The sequence below is a fragment of the Siniperca chuatsi genome, linkage group LG9, assembly GCF_020085105.1.
Source record: "Siniperca chuatsi isolate FFG_IHB_CAS linkage group LG9, ASM2008510v1, whole genome shotgun sequence".
Taxonomy (NCBI): Eukaryota; Metazoa; Chordata; class Actinopteri; order Centrarchiformes; family Sinipercidae; genus Siniperca; species Siniperca chuatsi.
Window position 1 is genome coordinate 490,445 of NC_058050.1, and position 26,530 is coordinate 516,974.

A 26,530-nucleotide genomic window follows, 5' to 3' on the forward strand; every position below is an offset into this window, starting at 1 on the left:
CTCTGCAGGAACACGGGGGCAGCAGGTGGCCCACAACCACAGATCCAGACTCTGCAGGAACACGGGGGCAGCAGGTGGCCCACAACCACAGATCCAGACTCTGCAGCTCCGGAGGCAGAAATACCTGCTGAAAGCGACAGAAGGAGAGAGGAGAGAAACGAGAAAGCACAGAACTACGGGAGAGAGAAGATGTCGAGTTAGCAACATGAATTTAAAATCTTTAACTCCCACATGAAACAAACTTATTAAATTACAAATGACCTTTAATTGCATCAGACAATGGACTTGTCTCTGCACTTGTCTCGTTAGATCTCAGGATGTGATGGTCAATGGTGTCGAATGCAGCACTATTACAGAGACTGGAACATTCAGTTGGCATTAAAGCAGCCGCACTAAGCTGGTTTAAATCCTGTCTATCAGATCGATCTCAGTTTGTGTTAAACTCTGACAAAACTGAAGTTATTGTACTTGGTCCCAAACACCTCCGAGACACATTATCTAAAGATATAGTTGCTCTAGATGGCATTGCCCTGGCCTCCAGCAGCACCGTAAGGAACCTCAGAGTTATCTTTGATCAGGATTCATCCTTTAACTCCCACATTAAACAAACTTCAAGGACTGCCTTCTTTCACCTACGTAACTTTACAAAAATCAGGCACATCCTGTCTCAAAATGATGCCGAAAAACTAGTGCATGCATTTGTTACTTCTATGTTGGACTATTGCAGTTCCTTATTATCCGGCTGCTGAATGAGTCCCTTAAGACTCTCCAGTTGATCCAGAATCCTGCGGCACGTGTACTGACAAGAACTAGGAAAAGAGATCATATCTCTCCAATATTAGCTTCTCTGCACTGGCTCCCTGTAAAATCCAGAATAGATTTTAAAATCCTTCTCCTCACCTACAAAGCTCTTAATGGTCTGGCACCATCGTATCTTAAAGAGCTCATAATACCTTATTACCCGACTAGAGCACTGCGCTCCCAGGATGCAGGGTTACTCGTGGCAGATTTCAAACTAGTGTCAAAAATTCAGTTATCAAGACAACATTCTGAGAATTTGTGGGCTTCATCTAGACAACACAGGGCTGTCTGTAATTTGTTTTTACAAAGATTGATTGCTCCATAAATGACAAACCAGTGTTTGAAGAGGCTCCATTTTCATTGACTGCAATAGTTTACATGAGGATAGAATTCAAAATACTATCATCTGAACATTTCTGCTAAACTGGGCTACATTTTGGTTGAAGTTGCTAAGTGGTAGCACGTACGACTGATTTGTTATGAATTTTCAACATTTTAAACTGTAGACTGTTGCTGTAGCGCCACCATCAGGACTATTGGCCCACAAAGCTTAGCATAGGACTGGACCTATGTGCAAGTGTCCTATGTGGAAGGCAGATTCCATAATAATAATTATAATAATAAAGTCAAAGTAAAAATTCTGGGAAAAATCTTCTAATTCAGAGACTAAAGTCAAAAGTCAAAGAATAAATATAAACTGAGATTAAGTTGATTCATTTATAGATTATTTTTATTATTAACTAATATATGTGTTGAACAGCCAGAGTGCCTTTGAGCAAACACTGAGCTGCAGAAACCAGAAAGAAATAAAGACCCAGAAGAAGAAGCTGATTGTTTTTGTCAGAAAAGTTTAATTTTCAATAAACAGCAGATGTTTCAGTTTTAGACCCTTTCAGTATAAAAGCCTTTAAAATATAACGTGATAAAAAAAAGATGAGAAAAAACCTGATGACAGAATAAATAATCTGAATCACAAAGTAAACAGGATATGATGTCATCAAGAACAGGAAATGAATCTTTGGTAGATAATCAATAAAAATAAATAATCATTAGACTTTCAACGTCATGTTAAAGGGACAGTTCACCCCAGAATCAAAACTACATATTTCTCCTCTTACCTGTAGAGCTGTTTATCCATCTGGATAGTTTTGGTGCGAGCTGCAGAGTTTTGGAGATATCGGCCGTGGAGATGTCTGCATTGTATGAATATAATGGGACTAAATGGCGCTCGGCTTGTGGAGCTCAAAGCGCCAAAAATACATTTGAAAAACGAAACAGCAACGTCTTTTTCCAGAAATCCTGACCCGGTTACTGAAGATAATCCACAGACCTTGTTGTGAGCAGTTTCATATGGGAACTATTGGTAGAAAGAAAATAGTTCCTACATGAAACTGCTCACAACAAATCTGTTTCTGAAAAATATGTATTTTTGATTATGGGGTAAAGGGTCAGTTCACCACAAATACAGAAACATAATTTAAATCAAGTGACAGGTGAGAGCGAGACAAAAGCTGCAGAAAACCGCAGACATCCAGGACAAGTTCCCCCAGGTTTTCTAAATACCTGGACATCATCAGCAAAGCAACCATAAGAGACAGACTGATGGATAATGTGTCCTAAATGGAGAATAAGACAGGACCCAGAATCGACCCCTGAGGAACTCCACAGGTCAAAGAGCACAATCAGACATGGAGACAAAGAGCAGTTACTGGTCCAGTGCAGATACTGAAATGGCCTCTGCGATCTGTGCTTGAGTTTTTAATGCAGTGAGCTTCTTTGTTTAATGATTCAGTAAAGAGTTCACCTGATGCTCATATCAGTAACATTTCATTAACCAACCTCTGCCTGACGTTGTTGAAATAAAGCAGAAATATCACGTTTAATGATGAATAATTATTATCTTTAAAAAAGAGAGACAGAAATCTGGAAAGACAAATAAAGGAGAGATAACACTGAAGGGAGGAGAGGATTTATGATTTGTGTGAACTGACCCTTTAATGTGATGCTGGTATCCATGGAAACTCATTGACTGACAGGAGGGATGTGATGCTGTGGTTGGCTGATTGTCTGAAGCCTTTCTGAAGCGACCAATGAGCTGTGGTGTGTTTGTTTTCACCTGTGTGGAGGAGGACGGGGTGGGCGGAGCTTAAGAATCCTGACAGTCAGGTGGTGTCAGGTAGAAGGTTTAGGTGACGTCTTCTAAACATGTTACAGCTTCTTTTCTCTTGTTTTCAGCTGTGGACGAATCATCTGCTGTGATTGGCTGTCCTGTGAGCTAAACACCCCCCACCTGCAGCCGACAGAGTAAACACAAACACACCTGTTGCAGTGTGTCAGAGTGCGTGTTCTCGCGGCGGCAGTGTGTGCAGCACCTGGTCGAGCAGCTGCAGCGCTCTGTGCAGGTGAACCTCCAGCCAGCAGGGGGTGTCCTTGATGCTCTGACGCGGGTAATCACACCCCCAACCTTTAACGAAGCTCAGACGCACGATACACAACCTGCGCAGGTCGTCCACACCCAGACCTGCTGCCGAACACACACCTGGAGGGAGACAGGAAGTCACAGCTTCACTCAACAGTCTGATACACAATAACAACGCACGGGTCGTATTCTTAATAAAGGCTGACATTTTTTCGGGATTCCCGCAGGATGGGAGTCAATTTCACTTTCATCACGGGGCAGGAAACAAAGTCAACGTGAGCGAGCGGGACAGGAATCACGGGTCAGTTTTTATGTAAAAATAAGCACTTCAAATATTAATAAACGCAATTTAAGATTTTATTTGTTTTTATTTTGTTAAATCGGGACGGAGTGAAAATCCACTAACTCTCTAATTCTTCTAGGTCAACCCATCTTTGAGTTTTGTCACATCTGACGTGTCGTTACAGACTGTAAAGCACATCTCCCATGCATGACACTGCATGACACTGCATGATGACACTACATGACACTGCATGACACTGCACGACGACACTGCATGACAATACATGACACTACATGACACTGCATGACGACACTGCATGACACTACATGACACTGCATGACGACACTGCATGACACTACATGACACTACATGACACTGCATGACACTACATGACACTACATGACACTGCATGACACTACATGACACTACATGACACTGCATGACACTACATGACACTGCATGACACTGCATGACACTACATGACACTGCATGACACTACATGACACTGCATGACACTACATGACACTACATGACACTGCATGACGACACTGCATGACACTGCATGACACTACATGACACTACATGACACTGCATGACACTACATGACACTACATGACACTGCACGACGACACTGCATGACACTACATGACACTGCATGACACTACATGACACTACATGACACTGCATGACACTACATGACACTACATGACACTACATGACACTGCATGACACTGCATGACACTGCATGACACTGCATGACAATACATGACACTGCATGACAATACATGACACTACATGACACTGCACGATGACACTGCATGATGACACTGCATGACTGCATGATGACACTACATGACGACACTACATGATGGCACTACATGACGACACTACATGATGGCACTACATGACGACACTACATGACACTGCATGATGACACTACATGACACTGCATGGCACTGCATGACACTGCATGGCACTGCATGACGACACTACATGATGACACTACATGACGACACTACATGATGACATTACATGATGACACTACATGACACTGCATGATGACACTGCATGACACTGCATGGCACTGCATGACACTGCATGGCACTGCATGACGACACTACATGATGACACTACATGACACTGCATGACACTACATGACGACACTACATGACGACACTACATGACGACACTACATGACACTGCATGACACTGCATGATGACACTACATGACACTGCATGACACTACATGATGACACTACATGACGACACTACATGACGACACTACATGACGACACTACATGACGACACTACATGACACTGCATGATGACACTACATGACACTGCATGACACTACATGATGACACTACATGATGACACTACATGACACTACATGACGACACTACATGACACTGCATGATGACACTACATGACACTACATGATGGCACTACATGACGACACTGCATGACACTACATGATGACACTACATGACGACACTACATGGCACTGCATGATGACACTACATGACGACACTACATGACACTGCATGATGACACTACATGACACTACATGACACTACATGATGGCACTACATGGCACTGCATGATGGCACTACATGACGACACTGCATGACACTACATGATGACACTACATGACACTACATGATGACACTACATGACACTACATGACACTACATGATGACACTACATGACACTACATGACGACACTACATGGCACTACATGACGGCACTACATGGCACTGCATGATGACACTACATGACGACACTACATGACACTACATGATGGCACTACATGGCACTGCATGACACTACATGACACTACATGATGACACTACATGACACTACATGACGACACTACATGGCACTACATGACGGCACTACATGGCACTGCATGACGACACTACATGACACTACATGACGACACTACATGACACTACATGACACTACATGACACTACATGATGACACTACATGACACTACATGATGACACTACATGACACTACATGACGACACTACATGGCACTACATGATGACACTACATGACGACACTACATGGCACTACATGATGGCACTACATGGCACTGCATGATGACACTACATGATGACACTACATGGCACTACATGATGGCACTACATGGCACTGCATGATGGCACTACATGGCACTACATGATGACACTACATGGCACTACATGATGACACTACATGACGACACTACATGGCACTACATGATGACACTACATGACGACACTACATGACGACACTACATGACACTACATGACACTACATGATGACAGTACATGATGACACTACATGGCACTGCATGACGACACTACATGACACTGCATGATGACACTACATGACGACACTACATGACGACACTACATGACACTGCATGATGACACTACATGACACTGCATGACACTACATGACGACACTACATGACACTACATGGCACTGCATGATGACACTGCATGATGACACTACATGACACTGCATGATGACACTGCATGATGACACTACATGACACTGCATGGCACTGCATGACGACACTACATGACACTACATGACACTACATGATGACACTACATGACACTACATGACGACACTACATGACACTACATGACACTGCATGACACTACATGACGACACTACATGACACTACATGGCACTGCATGATGACACTGCATGATGACACTACATGACACTGCATGGCACTGCATGACGACACTACATGACACTACATGACGACACTACATGACACTACATGACGACACTACATGACACTACATGACGACACTACATGACACTACATGACGACACTACATGACACTACATGACACTACATGACACTGCATGATGACACTACATGACACTACATGACACTACATGACGACACTACATGACGACACTACATGACGACACTACATGACACTACATGATGACAGTACATGATGACACTACATGGCACTGCATGACGACACTACATGACACTGCATGATGACACTACATGACGACACTGCATGACACTACATGGCACTACATGATGACACTACATGACGACACTACATGACGACACTACATGACACTGCATGATGACACTACATGACACTGCATGACACTACATGACGACACTACATGACACTACATCATGACATTACATGACGACACTACATGACACTACATGGCACTGCATGATGACACTGCATGATGACACTGCATGATGACACTACATGACACTGCATGGCACTGCATGACGACACTACATGACACTACATGACACTACATGACGACACTACATGACACTACATGACACTACATGACGACACTACATGACACTACATGACGACACTACATGACACTACATGACGACACTACATGACACTGCATGATGACACTACATGACACTACATGACGACACTACATGACACTACATGACGACACTACATGACACTACATGACGACACTACATGACACTGCATGATGACACTACATGACGACACTACATGGCACTACATGATGGCACTACATGGCACTGCATGATGACACTACATGACGACACTACATGGCACTACATGATGGCACTACATGGCACTGCATGATGACACTACATGACACTACATGATGACACTACATGGCACTACATGATGGCACTACATGGCACTACATGATGACACTACATGACGACACTACATGGCACTACATGATGACACTACATGACGACACTACATGACGACACTACATGGCACTACATGACGACACTACATGATGACACTACATGACGACACTACATGACGACACTACATGGCACTACATGATGACACTACATGACGACACTACATGACGACACTACATGACGACACTACATGATGACACTACATGACGACACTACATGACGACACTACATGACACTACATGATGACAGTACATGATGACACTACATGGCACTGCATGACGACACTACATGACACTGCATGACGACACTACATGACGACACTACATGACGACACTACATGACGACACTACATGACGACACTACATGACACTGCATGATGACACTACATGACACTGCATGACACTACATGACGACACTACATGACACTACATCATGACATTACATGACGACACTACATGACACTACATGGCACTGCATGATGACACTGCATGATGACACTGCATGACACTGCATGACGACACTACATGACACTACATGACGACACTACATGACACTACATGACACTACATGACACTACATGACGACACTACATGACACTACATGACGACACTACATGACACTACATGACACTGCATGATGACACTACATGACACTACATGACACTACATGACACTACATGACGACACTACATGACGACACTACATGGCACTACATGATGACACTACATGACGACACTACATGACACTACATGACACTGCATGATGACACTACATGACACTACATGACGACACTACATGACACTACATGACACTGCATGATGACACTACATGACACTACATGATGACACTACATGACACTGCATGACGACACTACATGACACTACATGATGACACTACATGATGACACTACATGACACTGCATGACGACACTACATGGCACTGCACGCAGCGACACTACATGACACTGCACAGCGACACTACATGACATTACATGACACTGCATGACGACACTACATGGCACTGCACGACGACACTACATGACACTGCACGATGACACTACATGACACTGCATGATGACACTACATGACACTACATGATGACACTACATGACACTGCATGACGACACTACATGACACTACATGACGACACTACATGACACTGCATGATGACACTACATGACACTGCATGACACTACATGACGACACTACATGACACTACATGGCACTGCATGATGACACTGCATGATGACACTACATGACACTGCATGATGACACTGCATGATGACACTACATGACACTGCATGGCACTGCATGACGACACTACATGACACTACATGACGACACTACATGACACTACATGACACTACATGATGACACTACATGACACTACATGACGACACTACATGACACTACATGACACTGCATGACACTACATGACGACACTACATGACACTACATGGCACTGCATGATGACACTGCATGATGACACTACATGACACTGCATGGCACTGCATGACGACACTACATGACACTGCATGGCACTGCATGACGACACTACATGACACTACATGACGACACTACATGACACTACATGACACTACATGATGACACTACATGACACTACATGACGACACTACATGACACTACATGACGACACTACATGACACTGCATGATGACACTACATGACACTACATGACACTACATGACGACACTACATGACGACACTACATGACACTACATGATGACAGTACATGATGACACTACATGGCACTGCATGACGACACTACATGACACTGCATGATGACACTACATGACGACACTGCATGACACTACATGGCACTACATGATGACACTACATGACGACACTACATGACGACACTACATGACACTGCATGATGACACTACATGACACTGCATGACACTACATGACGACACTACATGACACTACATCATGACATTACATGACGACACTACATGACACTACATGGCACTGCATGATGACACTGCATGATGACACTACATGACACTGCATGGCACTGCATGACGACACTACATGACACTACATGACACTACATGACGACACTACATGACACTACATGACACTACATGACGACACTACATGACACTACATGACACTACATGACGACACTACATGACACTACATGACGACACTACATGACACTACATGACACTACATGACACTACATGACACTGCATGATGACACTACATGACACTACATGACGACACTACATGACGACACTACATGACACTACATGACGACACTACATGACACTACATGACGACACTACATGACACTGCATGATGACACTACATGACGACACTACATGGCACTACATGATGGCACTACATGGCACTGCATGATGACACTACATGACGACACTACATGGCACTACATGATGGCACTACATGGCACTGCATGATGACACTACATGACGACACTACATGGCACTACATGATGGCACTACATGGCACTACATGACACTGCATGATGACACTACATGACACTACATGACGACACTACATGACGACACTACATGACACTACATGACGACACTACATGACACTACATGACACTACATGACGACACTACATGACACTGCATGATGACACTACATGACGACACTACATGGCACTACATGATGGCACTACATGGCACTGCATGATGACACTACATGACGACACTACATGGCACTACATGATGGCACTACATGGCACTGCATGATGACACTACATGACGACACTACATGGCACTACATGACGACACTACATGGCACTACATGATGGCACTACATGGCACTGCATGATGACACTACATGACGACACTACATGGCACTACATGATGGCACTACATGGCACTGCATGATGACACTACATGACACTACATGATGACACTACATGGCACTACATGATGGCACTACATGGCACTACATGATGACACTACATGACGACACTACATGGCACTACATGATGACACTACATGACGACACTACATGACGACACTACATGACACTACATGGCACTACATGACGACACTACATGATGACACTACATGACGACACTACATGACGACACTACATGGCACTACATGATGACACTACATGACGACACTACATGACGACACTACATGACACTACATGGCACTACATGACGACACTACATGATGACACTACATGACGACACTACATGACGACACTACATGACGACACTACATGACACTACATGATGACAGTACATGATGACACTACATGGCACTGCATGACGACACTACATGACACTGCATGATGACACTACATGACGACACTACATGACGACACTACATGACACTACATGACGACACTACATGATGACACTACATGACGACACTACATGACGACACTACATGACGACACTACATGACACTGCATGATGACACTACATGACACTGCATGACACTACATGACACTACATCATGACATTACATGACGACACTACATGACACTACATGGCACTGCATGATGACACTGCATGATGACACTGCATGACACTGCATGGCACTGCATGACGACACTACATGACACTACATGACGACACTACATGACACTACATGACACTACATGACGACACTACATGACACTACATGACACTACATGACGACACTACATGACACTACATGACGACACTACATGACACTACATGACGACACTACATGACACTACATGACACTGCATGATGACACTACATGACACTACATGACGACACTACATGACGACACTACATGGCACTACATGATGACACTACATGACGACACTACATGACACTACATGACACTGCATGATGACACTACATGACACTACATGACGACACTACATGACACTACATGACACTGCATGATGACACTACATGACACTACATGATGACACTACATGACACTGCATGACGACACTACATGACACTACATGATGACACTACATGATGACACTACATGACACTGCATGACGACACTACATGATGACACTACATGACACTGCATGACGACACTACATGGCACTGCACGACGACACTACATGACACTGCACGACGACACTACATGACATTACATGACACTGCATGACGACACTACATGGCACTGCACGACGACACTACATGACACTGCACGATGACACTACATGACACTGCATGATGACACTACATGACACTACATGATGACACTACATGACACTGCATGACGACACTACATGACACTACATGATGACACTACATGATGACACTACATGACACTGCATGACGACACTACATGGCACTGCACGACGACACTACATGACACTGCACGATGACACTACATGACATTACATGACGACACTGCATGACACTACATCATGACATTACATGACGACACTACATGACACTTCATGGCACTGCATGATGACACTACATGACGACACTACATGACACTGCATGACGACACTACATGACACTGCATGACGACACTACATGATATTACATGATGACATTACATGACACTACATAATAACACTACATCATGACATGTTAGGTCAACACTATGCTAACACTAGCTAACGGCAACATTTACTGTAGCTGTCTGTCTAATGTGGAGCGCTGTGGGTGTTAATGCACTGTACTGTATTCTGATTGGATCAAAAAGTAAATATTTAGCTAATGTCTTATAGTGTAAGGATGACTGAAATGTCATTTTCAGTAAGTGTTGGAATATAGGGCCCCTATAATTATTAAATGATGGGGGAAAAGGGTTACCTAAAACTAGCTAGCCATATCCTCAGATTACCATAGATAACATTACACGAAACACCACCACACAAAGTAGCCTAAATTATATATAGCTAATGTATAGCTACATGTTGCTAAATTAATTCATTACTCACTCTTGATATGACTGAGTCTGAGTCTCACTCCACTCAACCATGAAATATGCAGGTTGTGCAACAAACTGGGAACCACTGGAAAGTAATGGAGGATGGGAGGGGGAGTGCGTCATCTAGTGGCTGGATGTTATCAATGTCTCAGGTCTGTCCAGCAGGTGGCCCTGTGCTCTCTGAATGCAGTCAGTCTGATTGAAGCTGTCTCTCTGATAGATTACACAGATTTCTTACTGCTAATGTTACCTGCTGCAGCCCAGAGCTTCCATACTGACACCCAACAGAGAGAGAGACAGGTGATACTCACTGACAGCAGAAGCGACCCCCCCCACGCTGTTCGGCCCGGGAATCGCACCGACAACTGCTGCTGCCTGAGTCACTACCGCTGCCTGAGCTGCTGCCGCCTGCTGCTGCATCTGTCTGTGACACTGCCTCAGGTCAAATACCTGGAGAGAGACACAGCCAGGTGAGAGACAGACAGGTGAGGGGGTAGATGAAGCATGCAGAACAGTCTTCAGATCAAAAGAATGTACATTTTTCAACAAGTAAGTACTTTATTAGTCACCCTGGGGAAATTCATTTAAATAAATGTCTTTATTTAAATTGGAGACAGGTGAGGCAAAGATACTGTGTGAGGTGAAAGGGACAGGTGCATGCAGGTGTTATAAAAACAGCAAGAAGTTAGTTATTGTAGTTTGTCAGCAGATGGAGCTGCAGCAGTGACACACAGCTCATGGAGGAGATTCAGACACTTTAAAACACTTATACCCCTTTTACACTGGAGAAAAAACCCGCGAACATCTGGCTTTTGTCTTCAGTGTGAAAGGGTACAATCGGCTTCGCTCCCGGGTCAAACGACGTGGCAGTAGCAGCGGGTATTTATACTATATTTACTCTGATCAGCAGTGATGGAAACATGACAACCGGGTGGACGTGCTAATTTTCGCCCCTTTTCCGGTGCGACTCTTTCATCTGTTTCTATCTGCGGATGTCTAAAAACATCTCATCCATATGTTTATGTAGTATTAGCATGCTAGGCTAACAGTCCGTCAGCTATGACTTTATATCCGCGCTGTGACGTCTTTCAGAGCACACAAACACCGTAAACACACCCGTCACCTGCCCAGCACGGTGCTGCTAACCAGAAACATCGCAGCTACACCTTATTTTTATACAGTCTGTAGGCTACAAACAGCAACCACCGTAACATTGTCATTGGCCTCCATGCTACTTTCTACTGTTTGCTAACTCTGTTTTCCGGCGCACACCAACACATCAGTAAAACAGAAAAGGCAAACTCGTCTATTGGGGGTGTGAAAGGAGTCAATCGCCTATTTTAGCAGGTTTACCCGCGTTTTAAAAAAGCTGCATATACGTGCTAATTTTGGTGTAAAAAGGGTATAAGAGTAAGACTGGTGCAGTTTGAGTCGCAACCACACTCCTCTGAGTCATAACTCAGTCAAATCTGAACACACAATAACAATAACTACAATACAATATAATAATAATCCATAAAACGTCCAAAGGATATATTTCTGTGTCTGCTGCTTGGATACAAACAAAGACTTCAGATGGTTCTTTCTACAGAGACGCACAGCAGAGTGTCGTCTGCATATCGACACACTCACCTTGATATAAGCTCCCGGGTAGATCTTATGAACTCCGTCCCCCGGTGCTCGGCCCGCCTCTCGATCCAGGTATAAACTCTGGACGAACACCGAGTGGTCGCTAAGGCAACGCATCCAGACGTCTCCTTCCCCCCGACACTCCAGCTGAACCCCACGACCAATGTGGAGTCTGCAGGAAAATAACACGCAGAGGAAGAACGAAGGTCAAATAAATAATTGTACATAAGAGATAAAGGAAGAAGACAGGGTGGTGAAGTGGGCGCGTGTTTAAGTTTCCCCCCACACTTTAACTCAGACTCCATTTCATCACTACATACACCTCCTCACCAGTACTGTTACTGGTCAGACTGGTCAGACTGGTCACCTGGCACGGTGGCTGGTGGCGGTGCGGTGGACGTTACTCAGCTGTCCCAAACAGAAACGGTCTCCTCCTGAAGGATCCACATAACCGTCCACCGTCACCAGAGGACAGCTGGACTGGACCTTAAACATCTCTCCGACCTGAACGTCCAACTCAAAGTACGAGATGGAGCACCAGAATTCTGGACCTGAGAGACAGGGGACAAAGTGAGACAGTTAAACAGAGACTGAGGTAAAAGTGAGAGTCAAACAGGGACAGTGAGACAGGACCTAAGTGAAACAGTCTACCAGAGACAGGGGACAAAGTGACATTTTTGGGAAAATTACGACATTTTTGGACAGATTTCATACCTGGGTGGTTGGACACTGGTTGTGGATATGGAGCAGTACTGTGATGCTGGGACCCTGCAGGAACAAACACTTAGACTCAGTACGATGTACCACTGCACAGTACTACAGTAAAGTACTACTACTGCAGTACTTTAGTTTGATATTTCACATGGACGGTCACATGATGTCATACAGAAGTGAGTGTTGGGGGCATGGTGATGATTATGTAATGGAGCCTGCTGGAGGCTCCGCCCACTCTGTTGAGGTCCTGCAGGGCTGTAGGGGGCGGGGCTGTTACCTGGCCAGGTGGCTGCAGAGACACACAGAACATGGGTCAGTATCTGTCTCATACCACTACATTTACTGCAGTACTACTTCTACTTCTGGTTCTACTACTACTACTACTACTGTAGGACTACTACAGCTACTGCTAATGTTCCTGCTACTACCACTGTTACTACTACTATTACTATAATACTGGTACTCTTACTGTTACTACTGCAACTTCTACAGACCGTGCTTCTACTAATGCTGCTGTTATCATTCCTACAGCTGCTACTACTGCTACTACTACTACTGCTGCTAATGCTATTGTTGCTGCTATTGATACTGTTACTGCTACTACTTCTGCTAATGCTACTAGTACTACTGCTGCTCCACTACTACTGTTGCTACTGCAACTACTACTGCTACTATTACTGCTCGTATTACTAGTTCTACTATTACTACTACTACTGCTTGTATTAACTGCTACTACTCATACTGCAGCTGCTACTGGAACTGCTATAACTACTACTATTACTGTTTCTGATACTGCTACTAATAATACTGCTACTATTCCTAACTACTACTACTTTTAGTACCACTTCTATCATTTGTACTACTGGTACTCTTGATCCTGACCCCACCACACAGCTGTACTACAAACATCCCCACAGTTTATCTCAGGTGTACTTCAGTAAAGTACAGGTGTGTGTAGCAGTACAGGTACAGTACCAGTTTTGGGGGGGCTGCTGTACTCGGGGCTCTGCTGATGTGGGGAGGTGGGGGTGGGAGGGTGAGGAGGCTGGGGCGTGTGAGGGGGTTCGGGTGAGGTGGGGAGGCGTGGCCCCCGTGGTTCTGAGGCAGGGCGATCTGAAGGAGGCCGGGGCCCTCACTGCCAACACCAACACCCCCACCGACGCTCCTACCGCAGCTAACGCCGCCGCCGCCGCCGCCAGCTGCCAGAGCTGCTGCCGTCATGGAGCTGCTGCCTGCAGGAGAGACAGCAGGACGTCAAGAGACAAAACGTTTGATTTAAATATGAAATCAAATACATTTGACTGACAGTCTGACCTGGAGGAGAGAGGGGCATGCTGGGATACATGCTGACAGGGCGGGGCTGGTTGTAGGGGTCACTGTGGGGGGGCAGGTCGATCTGCAGACAGTCCTGCATGAACTCCTCCTTTATCAGAGACTGAGGACCTGAAGGAAGACAGGGGTCAGGACGAGGAGCGTTAGGGGTATCAAACAACTGATAAGACAAGATGAGACTTTATTGATCCTCAGTGGGGAAATGCAGGTGTTGCAGAAGCACACTGCGTGTGCCTGCGAACGCAGCACTGAGAGAGACGGCAGGATTCAACTCGCCGATGTTCATCGGTTTGTGCGTCTATGAAAACCGCGAGTTGAATATTCGTTCATGTTCATGTTTTACACTGTTGGTGTTTGTATTTAGCCATTGTTCTACTCAGAGCTAGCTGCCAGCTTGTCAAAGTCTGAGAGTTGTATTGCTACTTTTGCTAGCTGTTCTTTCTGTTTATTTCTGTGTTGGCTAATTGCTGATCGCTAGATTATTGTGCTGTTACTGTTGGCCTTTAGCTCCGTATGCTGGTCGTCGTTTGGATATTCTGCATCCTCACCTAAACATCAACATAGTGTTCTGATCCGACATCCTGAAGCGATTGCTATCACACATATAGATCCACATGCCTTCTCTCATACACAGATAAATAAAAGAAAAACACAAAATAAATAAGTATAATGTATATAAAAATAATAGAAATAAAAATAGTAACTGTACAAGAGCAATTAAACTCAAAATTATAAGGCAAACAGTACACACAACCTTTGCTGATACCAATACTGCAGTACTGTCTGACACATAAGTACATGTAAGAGTAATATGACACCATCTACTGTAACAGCAAACACCACAATAACATACTATGATGAAGTGATGATACTTAGTGTCTGTATTAATATAGAAATATGATGTAGTATATAATGTAATAAAACAGTATAACATATTAACATAATACAGTATCAGATATAAAATATAAGGTGAAATGTAGTAATATAGTATAACATGTAATAATCACACAGACAGAACAGACAGTCAGTGATCATGAAGAGTCGGACTAAATACGCTCAGAAACACACTGCTGTGAGTGTGTGTGGACATGTGTTACTCACGTTGTGGGGACATAAATCTGATTACACAGTCATCGTGGGGACTCGCCACACAGTCCACAAAACGTAAATCATGAAATGTTAGGGTGAAGACTCGGTTTAAGGTCAGGGTGAGTCATCCAGGAAATTAATGTGAGTCAATGTAATGTCCTCTGAAGTGCTGGAAACACGACTGTGTGTGTGTTTAGAGGACGGAGTGAAACACAAAATGTCTCCACAGTTTGTCTTTGTTTAAAGCTGCGTCCGTGTTACCGTCAGTGCAACAGTTTTTACAAGCAGTTGTTTTTCTACATTACTAATCAATACCTGATTTCATTCAAAACACAGTCTGAAAGCCGCGCTAGCGCTGCACCCCACAGTGCCAACCACATGCTGATGGTTTCAGGTCTGAAACCCTCTCGCTGATGTCAGGAGTGGGGGGGTACGCGTCCAAACATTTCTGTAACTTTCTGAAACCGACAATCTGACATCACACCCACCTCACTCAGTGATTGGTCAGCTGTATGGAGGTGAGAAAGTGGGCGGGGCTTGAACTCGACTACTTCCGTACCTCGAATACTGTAGTGTATTCTTATTAGTTGTATGCGTTATTTTTGTTAGCATGCTAACTTAGCAAATGCCAAATATTTTATATTATTGTGCCGGTGTTACCACATTCAAACATCACCCATTTGTAAGTTTTTACATTAGCATATTAAGATGATACATTAATCTAATACGCACCGTAAATAAAACACAAGCTAACGTGATAACCAATCCAACGTAAAGGGTGTCCCATGAGTTACCATGAACCCTGCGACGCCATCTTGTGGTGACCTGTATTGTTATTACCATATTATATAGTTAGTGTAGAGTGTGTGTGTTTACCTGCGGTGGCGGGGGACGCCACCCTCTCGTAGTGGTAGGGGTTCACACACACGCTGTCGTACTTCAGGTCGAAGGCAAACTGACAGAACTTCACGTGTTTCAGCTCGTTCTTATGGAGGTCGGGCCAACGCCACAGACGGGCGTAGATCACGTGAGGGAAACCTTTCCTACCTGCCACCTGCAGACAGTCAGACAGGTCAAAACAGACAGACAGGTGAGACACAGACAGAGAGACAGACAGGTGAGAGACACACAGTTTAACAGACAGGTGAGACAGACAAACAGGCAGTGAGGAAACATCCTTCATGGAAATTTAAATAAACTCTGTGAGAACAAACTGAGTCATGGTGAGCAGAGGTTACCACGGAAACACTGTCTGTGTGTGTGTGTGTGTACCAGGTGATGCAGGGTTAACCACGACCATGACATCATGTCTGACCTCACATGTGTGTGTGTGTGTGAGACAGCCAGACCTCAACACACTGCAAAAGATCACGTTTCTGTCTGTATTTTTAAACTCGTACTAATGTTTCATCAGAAGACACAAAAACACTAAAATCAACAAACTGACACTTTTGTTCAAGAACATTTCTTGAACAAGTTGATTTGTTTCATAAACAGGTGAAATAGCGTCACTTTGGTGGATCATGTTTACACGCGTTTAAGGAGTCTGAAGGTTTTAGGGTTCAATGACACATACACACACACACACACACACACACACACACACACACACAGTGAAGCAGACTATCGGAGCAGAGTGTGTTCTGTGTGCACAGGTGAAGGGCAGGGATAAGACTGCAGACAAAACACACACACACTGCAAAAAACATCCCAAGGTGCATTTCACTAACATCCAATCACAGAGCTTCACAGTTCATTACACTACAACTAATTCAGCAGATTAAATCTGATGAATTAGTTTGGGGTGAATTCAGTAACCATGGTGATGTCTTTCATGCTTCCTCTCCATGGCAACAGCAGCTGAGGTTCACGGGTATTTTAGTATTTAGAGACAGAAAAAACCCGATTGTAAGAAACAAAGTGTCGAACATGATGAAGATGATGATGGTTTCATCAGTTCAGACTTTCCCTCGCTCTGATGTTTGTGTGTTTTACTTTAAACCAGGTCGCAGCTCACTAACTAGTTCTCACGTGCAGATCAGTTGTAACTAAATGTTTACAGCCACTAACTGCAGGTGGTGCTGTTGTTCGCTAACTGAACCAGCTGACACAGCTAACGTTAGCATGCTAACATCTGAGCCGTTCAGAGGGAAGAGTAAAACAGTTAATACGGAGTACGGTCGACCTGAAACCTGATAAACGCTGTTTAATAATGACGTCAGTCTGGTGATTTTAAATTACATTTCACTGAAATAACACAACACACCTCAAACTATGAAACGTTATGCTGATGACACTTGACTAAATGAGTAAATAACGTCAGTTAGCTTAGCATAGTCAGACATTTCCTCTCATTCTAAACTGTATGAATGCTGCTGACTCTGAAACACAGACTTCTGCGTGTCTGCAGACAGAAATAAAACTAACATTTACAGATTTCTCTTTCAGCCTCTGAAGCTGTGATGTTTGGAAGTTATGCTAGCTCCTGATGCTGCAGTCACTTCCTGTTTACGTAGCTGACTGCTCCTGATTGGACGGCGCTACAGATGTTTCCTAGCAACAGATTTACTAAAGTCTTTACTCGCCAAGACGTTTGTTCAGTTTTAACGGTGCAACCTGGTTTAGTGAATCACTGTTTGAAACTAGTTTGTAGGACTGAAGGATCCACGAAGACCTGCTGCAGCTCAGAGTCCTGCAGAGTCCTGCAGAATCCTAAGTTTCTATGTCCAGTAACATTGAGATCTGTCCAGAATGAGGAAAAACACTTCAGCTCCTCATAATTGGCAAATCTTGTGTTTTACATAAAAATCTGATTTTAATTTTAGGACTCAGTAACAGATTTGATCCATTTTCTTTTCTTACAGTGTAGAAACTCTGTGGTATGAGATCCAAGCACAAGTCCTAGACGTGTACACATTCCCGTCTGTCTGCACACACACACACACACACAGTCTGGCTTAACTTAACCCAGCCCCTTTCCTGTGTTTCAGACAAAACAAGCCAGCCTGCCCTTCCTCCTCCTCCTCCTCCTCCTCCTCCTCACACACAGTCTTCAGTCTGTCTGCCCGACATGACACTGTTATATCAGTTTTTGTGTTACTGTTTGGATGTTTGAAGGTTCTTCAGAAGGTTCCAGGAGTTTTTTTTTTTTAGGGGGTTTCTTTGATCCATTAAAAGACTTCACTGGTTGTTGACGAAGATCCACAAGTTCTTCGGGGGGCTGCATGACTTCTTGAGGAGGTTACTGAAGGAGATGTTAGGGTTATACCTGTGGGTTACAGGGTTCTCAAGGAGACTACAGGCATTCTTTAAATGTTTACAGGTCCTTGAGAAGGGTCTGGGTTTTTGGGGCAGTGTCAAATGGTTCTTATGGAACCTCCAGGGACACTTAAGGAGGATACCCGGGGTGTGCAGGGTTTCTTGATAAGGTTCCAGGGTGTCCTGAAGAGGTTTCATAGAATAGCGGACAATCTGATGAGTTATTAAAAGGGTTTCAAGGGTTTAAAAATGCTGCCGAGGAACCTGAAAAGGTTTTCGGGTTACTAGGGGAGGTTTCAGGACTTTGAAGAGGTTCCAGGGGTACTCAATGACGTTCTAGAGTTTTAATGTTTGGATGTGAAACCTGCAGATGTTCTTCAAGGGATTCTTTTGGTAGTTCTATGGATTCATTAAGAGACTTCATTGGTTCTTGAGGTGCTTCTGCAGGATCTTTTGGGGGCTGCATGATGCCTTGGGGAAGTTCCACAGGCACTTAGAGAGGTTCTAGGGTTATTGAGTGGGTTGCAAAGATTCATCAAAGGGCTTTAAAAGGTCTGTGTTTTTCTGGGCAGGTTCAAATGGTTCATATAGAGCCCCCAGGTGGTGCCCAGTTTCATAGGTTAATAATCAGAAATACTTTATTTTAAAAGATCCAGTGGGATATTAAAGGGTTCTTCAGAATGCACCAGATGAACCTGACAAGGTTCTCGGGGTAGCAGAGGATGTTCCAGGGTTAGTTTAGGAGGTTCCAGTGGTATTCTGAGAGGTTGTAGGGTTCTTGAGTGGGTTTTAGGATTCTTACAGACGTTCCAGGCAGTCTTCAAAGGGTTTTGCAGTTCCTTGAGAAGAGTCTGGGGTTTTTGAGCAGGTTCAAAGGGTTCTTATGAAGCTATGGGGTGTTTAATGAGGTTCCTGGGGTGTGCAGGGGTTCTTGGAAAGGTTTCCGGTGGTTATTAGGAGGTTTCACGGGATATTGTATGTATCATCTAACAAGTTACTAAAGGGATTTAAAGCTAGGGTAGGTAACGTTGTAAAAACTAGCAAGAGACAGCTAGATTGTGAAAGTATACCACCGAAAAAATCTCACCCCCTCCCTTCAGGCCTCCCTCCAAAGCCCCTCCCCCAAAACACATTTTCATGCGCAAAGGGGCCGAATTTAAATGATTGGCTGGGTGTAAAGAGAATTTTAACAAATATAACAAAAGTGCTTATGAAAAACATTACCTAGCTTTAAGGTTTCAGAGTTTGTTGATGGTACTAGAGAAGAGTTCCTTATCAGTTCCACAGGATCCTGAGAAGGTCCAGAGGATTGTTGAGAGGGTTTCAGGGTTCTGAATGAGGTTTTCATGGGTTCTTGAGAACATTTAAAATATTCCTGAGGAATTACTTCTTGGGTCAAGAGGATTTCAGGAATTTGACAGATTTGAGGAGGTTTGATATGAAGCCAATTTGAGCCGAACATGGCTCATGTGACGTCGTGAGCAGTCTGAAGTGTGATCCATGTTTACATCCTCCGGTCTGATAATTACTCTGACAGTCTGTGAGCACACCCAGTCTGCTGCTCTGACACACTCTGTCCTGCTACACTTTCATTATCAAGAGCTACACAGACAGGAAATACAGAAAGAACTGGGAATGAATCTCTGCCTGAATATCAGACCTGATGTGGAATAATGAGACATAAACATACGACCCAAAGGACAGGCATGAAAGAAATGATCATGTGACTGATCAGCTGCCACTTCAACTGCTTTCATCTATTATTCTTTTGCTTTTTTACACTTGAAATGCTTTCAATGCTTACATTTCAACTGACACTTCAAACCCTTTCAGGTCTTAAGTCTTCACCTAAAAGAATTTTTCTTCTGACGGCCGTAACTTCCACTCCTCATATTCAATTCACGTCAACTGCTTTTAGTGCTTACGCTTCACCTGACACTTTCAGCTCAATTTATCACTTTGACAATTTCAACTCCTTTGCGCACTTCAGTTTTAACTGCTATTTCAACTTCTGTCAGTATTTGTAATTTGACGGCCACTTCAACCTCAACCTCTTTCAGTATTTCAAATGTTTCAACTATAAAATTTTAGGTGCAAGGACACGTAAACTTTCTTCAGAAGATTTTGCCTTTTCTAATTTAATTTAATGTAATCTAATTACACTACGGCTGCAACTAATTACTAATTACATTATCAATTAATCAGCTGATTATTTGCTCAATTAATTGAATATTTATCTGTGAAATGAAATGCTGAAATCAACGTCTTCAAAATGCTTCATAAAGATATTCAGTTTGCTGTGATTTATGACGAAGACCTGAGACGTCTGAGAAGCTGCAACCAGCAGATTGACGAATTTTTGCTTGAAAATGACTGAAACGAACGATGGATTATCAAAATAGTTGATTGATTTTATTTTGATTGACTAATCAATTACTCGCTGCAGCTTTAAATGAAAGTCTCTGCTTGTTAAGGAAAGGAAAACATCATTCATGAAGTTTCATCCAAATGGAGCTCAAATTTTAACCAAATTTCCAGAAACTCAGAAAACACGACAGGAAACACTTCGATCAGACCGTTTCCACTCAGGTTTCTGAACGAATGAAAACTGGAAACAAACTTACCGGTTAACTTTTCGTGCAGATCTTCACGTATTCGTATTGTGAAATATCAAATCATTTACTGACGCACCTCCGGCCTTTGTCCCATCCACGTATTGTCACATGAAAAGCAGAAATTCAGACCTCTAAACGTGGCTCGACTCCGAGCGTCCCTACCTGCAGCCGTCCGTCCAGCGTCCTCTGGATGGTGACGCACTTGCTGGGATGGACGCCGTTGGTGGTGACGGCAGTGATGAGCGAGTCCAGCTCGTCCTTCTTCTCCTTCAGCTTCTTCACCAGACTCTCGATGGCCCGTTTGGCGAAGCCCTCGTTTTCGGCGCCCTGCCGGTGGCACATGAGGCTGTGGACGATGCTGAGGCAGGCGTCGGCGCTGCTGCTGGGGGGCGGGCCGAGCACCGACATGGTCACCTGTTGGGGGGCGGGGGCTGAATTAATTCGATAACTGATTCAATGTTTAATTCATTTTTTAAGCTAAAATGACAAAAATCCCTTTTCGCAACTTCAGTGTTTGCTGATTTTCTGTTTCTCCTGCGATAACGGATCGCGGTTTATCGGTCGAGCAGACTTCAGGAGGTCCGATCGATCGTCTAATGTTACAAATAGCTTGTTTGATGCTCTTTAAAATCAGCCAATCAGCTGAAACGATCATAAAGGCAGACGGAGCTGCAGGTCTTCAGCACTCAGGGGTCTGAGCCAGCTTGTTTCTGGAGGTTTTCGGGGACCAGGTCAGAGGATGTTGAGGGGGTTCTGTAATTCTCAGCTATTAAAGCTTCATTTGTTCCAGGAAATCTCACTAAGAGTTAAAGATCTGTTTTGCAAGAGAGACCTGAGAACAAAATTACATAAACGCAAGATCACAACGAGACAAACCAACCACGGCGCTCGCACTAATCAAAGCACTCACGATTATTATTAGAAATGTAAGCTAGCGAAGCTTTAACGCCCGGCGAGGGCCAGCGGAGAGCTCCGGGTCGGAGGTTTTCACGGGTTCTCCAGGAGGTTTCAGAGTGCGTCCTGTTGAAGCTGGCGGTTTATTGATTATTGGGAAAATAAAAACACTAAAGACCCGCCTCACATCATCTGTAATCCTGTTTGTGCGTTCATTCCCCGCCTTCAGTCGTACTGTGACGCAGGCCGCCGCAGAGGCCAGGTGGGTCACTACAGGTGGGCCACTACAGGTGGGCCACTACAGGTGGGCCACTACAGGTGAGCCACTACCTGGCTGAGCGGAGGCTTCAGGACTAGTCATTAGCTGCAGGAACACGGAGGGTTCTGCTGCAAACGTTCTAAAAAATGCTCAAAAACAGGAACAAACCGTGATCTTCTGGATCTGCAGACTCTAATAATCAGTGATCAATACGAACAAACGAACTCCTTGTGAATACATCAGGCCCGTTTTCACTCGGCTGCATCTCGTCCGAGTCTCCGTCAGCGTTCGTGTCTCTGACTCTTCGTCTGGTTTCTCACTTTGACTCTGATTAATCAATTTACCTTTTCATTCAATTATTATAGCCAATACAGTGACGTCATACGTCCATATTTGGTTGTCAGTGATGTCATCAAACTGCTTGTTTAGTCTGACCATCAACAAACACTGACTCCATTTCTGTTGATTGATTGATTGATCATATAATGTTCAGCTGATGCTCAGCGGCTTCACTCAGACAGACAGACAGAGACAGGCAGGCAGACAGGCAGGAAGGACAGGAAGACAGACAGACAGGCAGACAGGAAGACAGGCAGGCAGGCAGGCAGGCAGACAGGCAGGCAGACAGGCAGGAAGGACAGGCAGGCAGACAGGCAGGAAGGACAGGCAGAGAGACAGGAAGACAGACAGACAGGCAGGCAGGCAGGCAGGCAGACAGGCAGGCAGACAGGCAGGCAGGCAGGCAGGCAGGAAGACAGGCAGGAAGACAGGCAGAGAGACAGACAGAGCGACGGAGACAGACAGAGACAGGCAGGAAGGACAGACAGGCAGGACAGACAGGCAGGAAGACAGACAGGCAGGAAGGACAGAGAGACAGACAGGAAGGACAGACAGACAGGCAGGCAGGAAGACAGGCAGACAGACAGACAGACAGGCAGGAAGACAGGCAGACAGGAAGACAGACAGGCAGACAGACAGACAGACAGGCAGGAAGACAGGCAGACAGACAGACAGACAGGCAGACAGACAGGCAGGAAGGACAGGAAGACAGACAGACAGGCAGACAGGAAGACAGGCAGGCAGACAGGCAGGAAGGACAGGCAGAGAGACAGGAAGACAGACAGACAGGCAGGCAGGCAGGCAGGCAGGCAGGCAGAGAGACAGACAGGAAGGACAGACAGGCAGAGAGACAGACAGAGCGACGGAGACAGACAGAGACAGGCAGGAAGGACAGACAGGCAGGACAGACAGGCAGGAAGACAGACAGGCAGGAAGGACAGAGAGACAGACAGGAAGGACAGACAGACAGGCAGGCAGGAAGGACAGAGAGACAGACAGGAAGGACAGACAGACAGGCAGGCAGGAAGACAGGCAGACAGACAGGCAGGAAGACAGGCAGACAGGCAGGAAGGACAGGCAGACAGACAGACAGGCAGGCAGGAAGGACAGAGAGACAGACAGGAAGAAAGACAGACAGACAGGCAGACAGAGAGACAGACAGACGGTCGCTGCTGCATCAACAGTTGTCCAATATAAAATGATCCGTACAGAACGAGCCCTCAGCGGGCTGCGGTAGTTCCACTCACCGGGACTCGGCTCTCTCCGCTCGGCTGTGATCCGCTGCCTGTGACGGTGAGACCGGCTGTCTGTCGGTCTGCGTGTCTGCGTGTCCTCCGTCTGATCCAGACCGTGTCTGTCTGCACGCTCACTGAGAGTCAGCGGGGGGCAGCCAGACATAACAGGAAGTCAGCAGACTTCTATACTTTATAAAAATAAGAGCAGCTTCACACGTCGAGGGGACCATCCACAGGCAGATCCAGATCCAGAACCAGAACCAGAAGAAGAATCAACGGTCCTGGGATGTTTTGACACATTGAAGACCGTGAGAAGCGGTAGAAAAGCTAGCAAGACTCTAGGGAGACCTTGAGTATTTCTTGTCTCCAAGGTCAAAGTGAACTTTCAGGCTCAGAAAAACAGCACGTGGCCAAACATCCGGCAGCGGAATCCTCCTCACATTAAGCCTTTTCTGCTTTCCGCACTAGTTATAACTTAAGCTTTTATTTTGAAGGTTATGACCGGAAACGCACTTTCTTGACTCCTGCCACAAAGTTTGTTTGTGCGCGTGACTTCTGTTGAGAGTGTGAGGCAGCCAATCGCTGCTCTCCTCTGTGTGCGCGCGCGTGTGTGTGTGTGTGTGCGGTTGCCTCGGGTTACCGGGTGATTGGCAGGTCGCGGGCAGACAGACTTTCGCGCCATCTCGTGGTGAAGAGACGCTTTTTCCACTTACAGCCAATAAACACACAAATATAACGACCTCACAGGTGTAGAAAAGATGGTTTTAAACATTAAAATGGTATCATCTCTTTCCCGTTAAGTCTCCCATTATTGATAATCTGCCATTATTAACCCTCACATCTGTCCAAGCAGCATCTTTAGTTTTGCGGTTAAACTTGGTGTCTTTATTAACAGCACGACACTGATACTTACCGGGTAATTTGCAGATTAAAGTCATGATTTGTTGATTAAACTGTGTCGAGCTAAATAAGCTTCACCTCCAGCAGCTACAAGATTTACAGGCCCTTTGAAACGCGGTTCAGTAGAAGCCAATAATATAACTATATAATATATATATATATATATATATATATATATAA

The 26,530-nt window shown here is 44.7% G+C and overlaps 1 pseudogene; it reads right to left on the minus strand.

Annotated features, from left to right (window-relative positions):
• Positions 1-1,632: 1,632 nt before the first annotated feature.
• Positions 1,633-26,517, minus strand: LOC122881067 (annotated as a pseudogene).
• Positions 26,518-26,530: the final 13 nt, after the last annotated feature.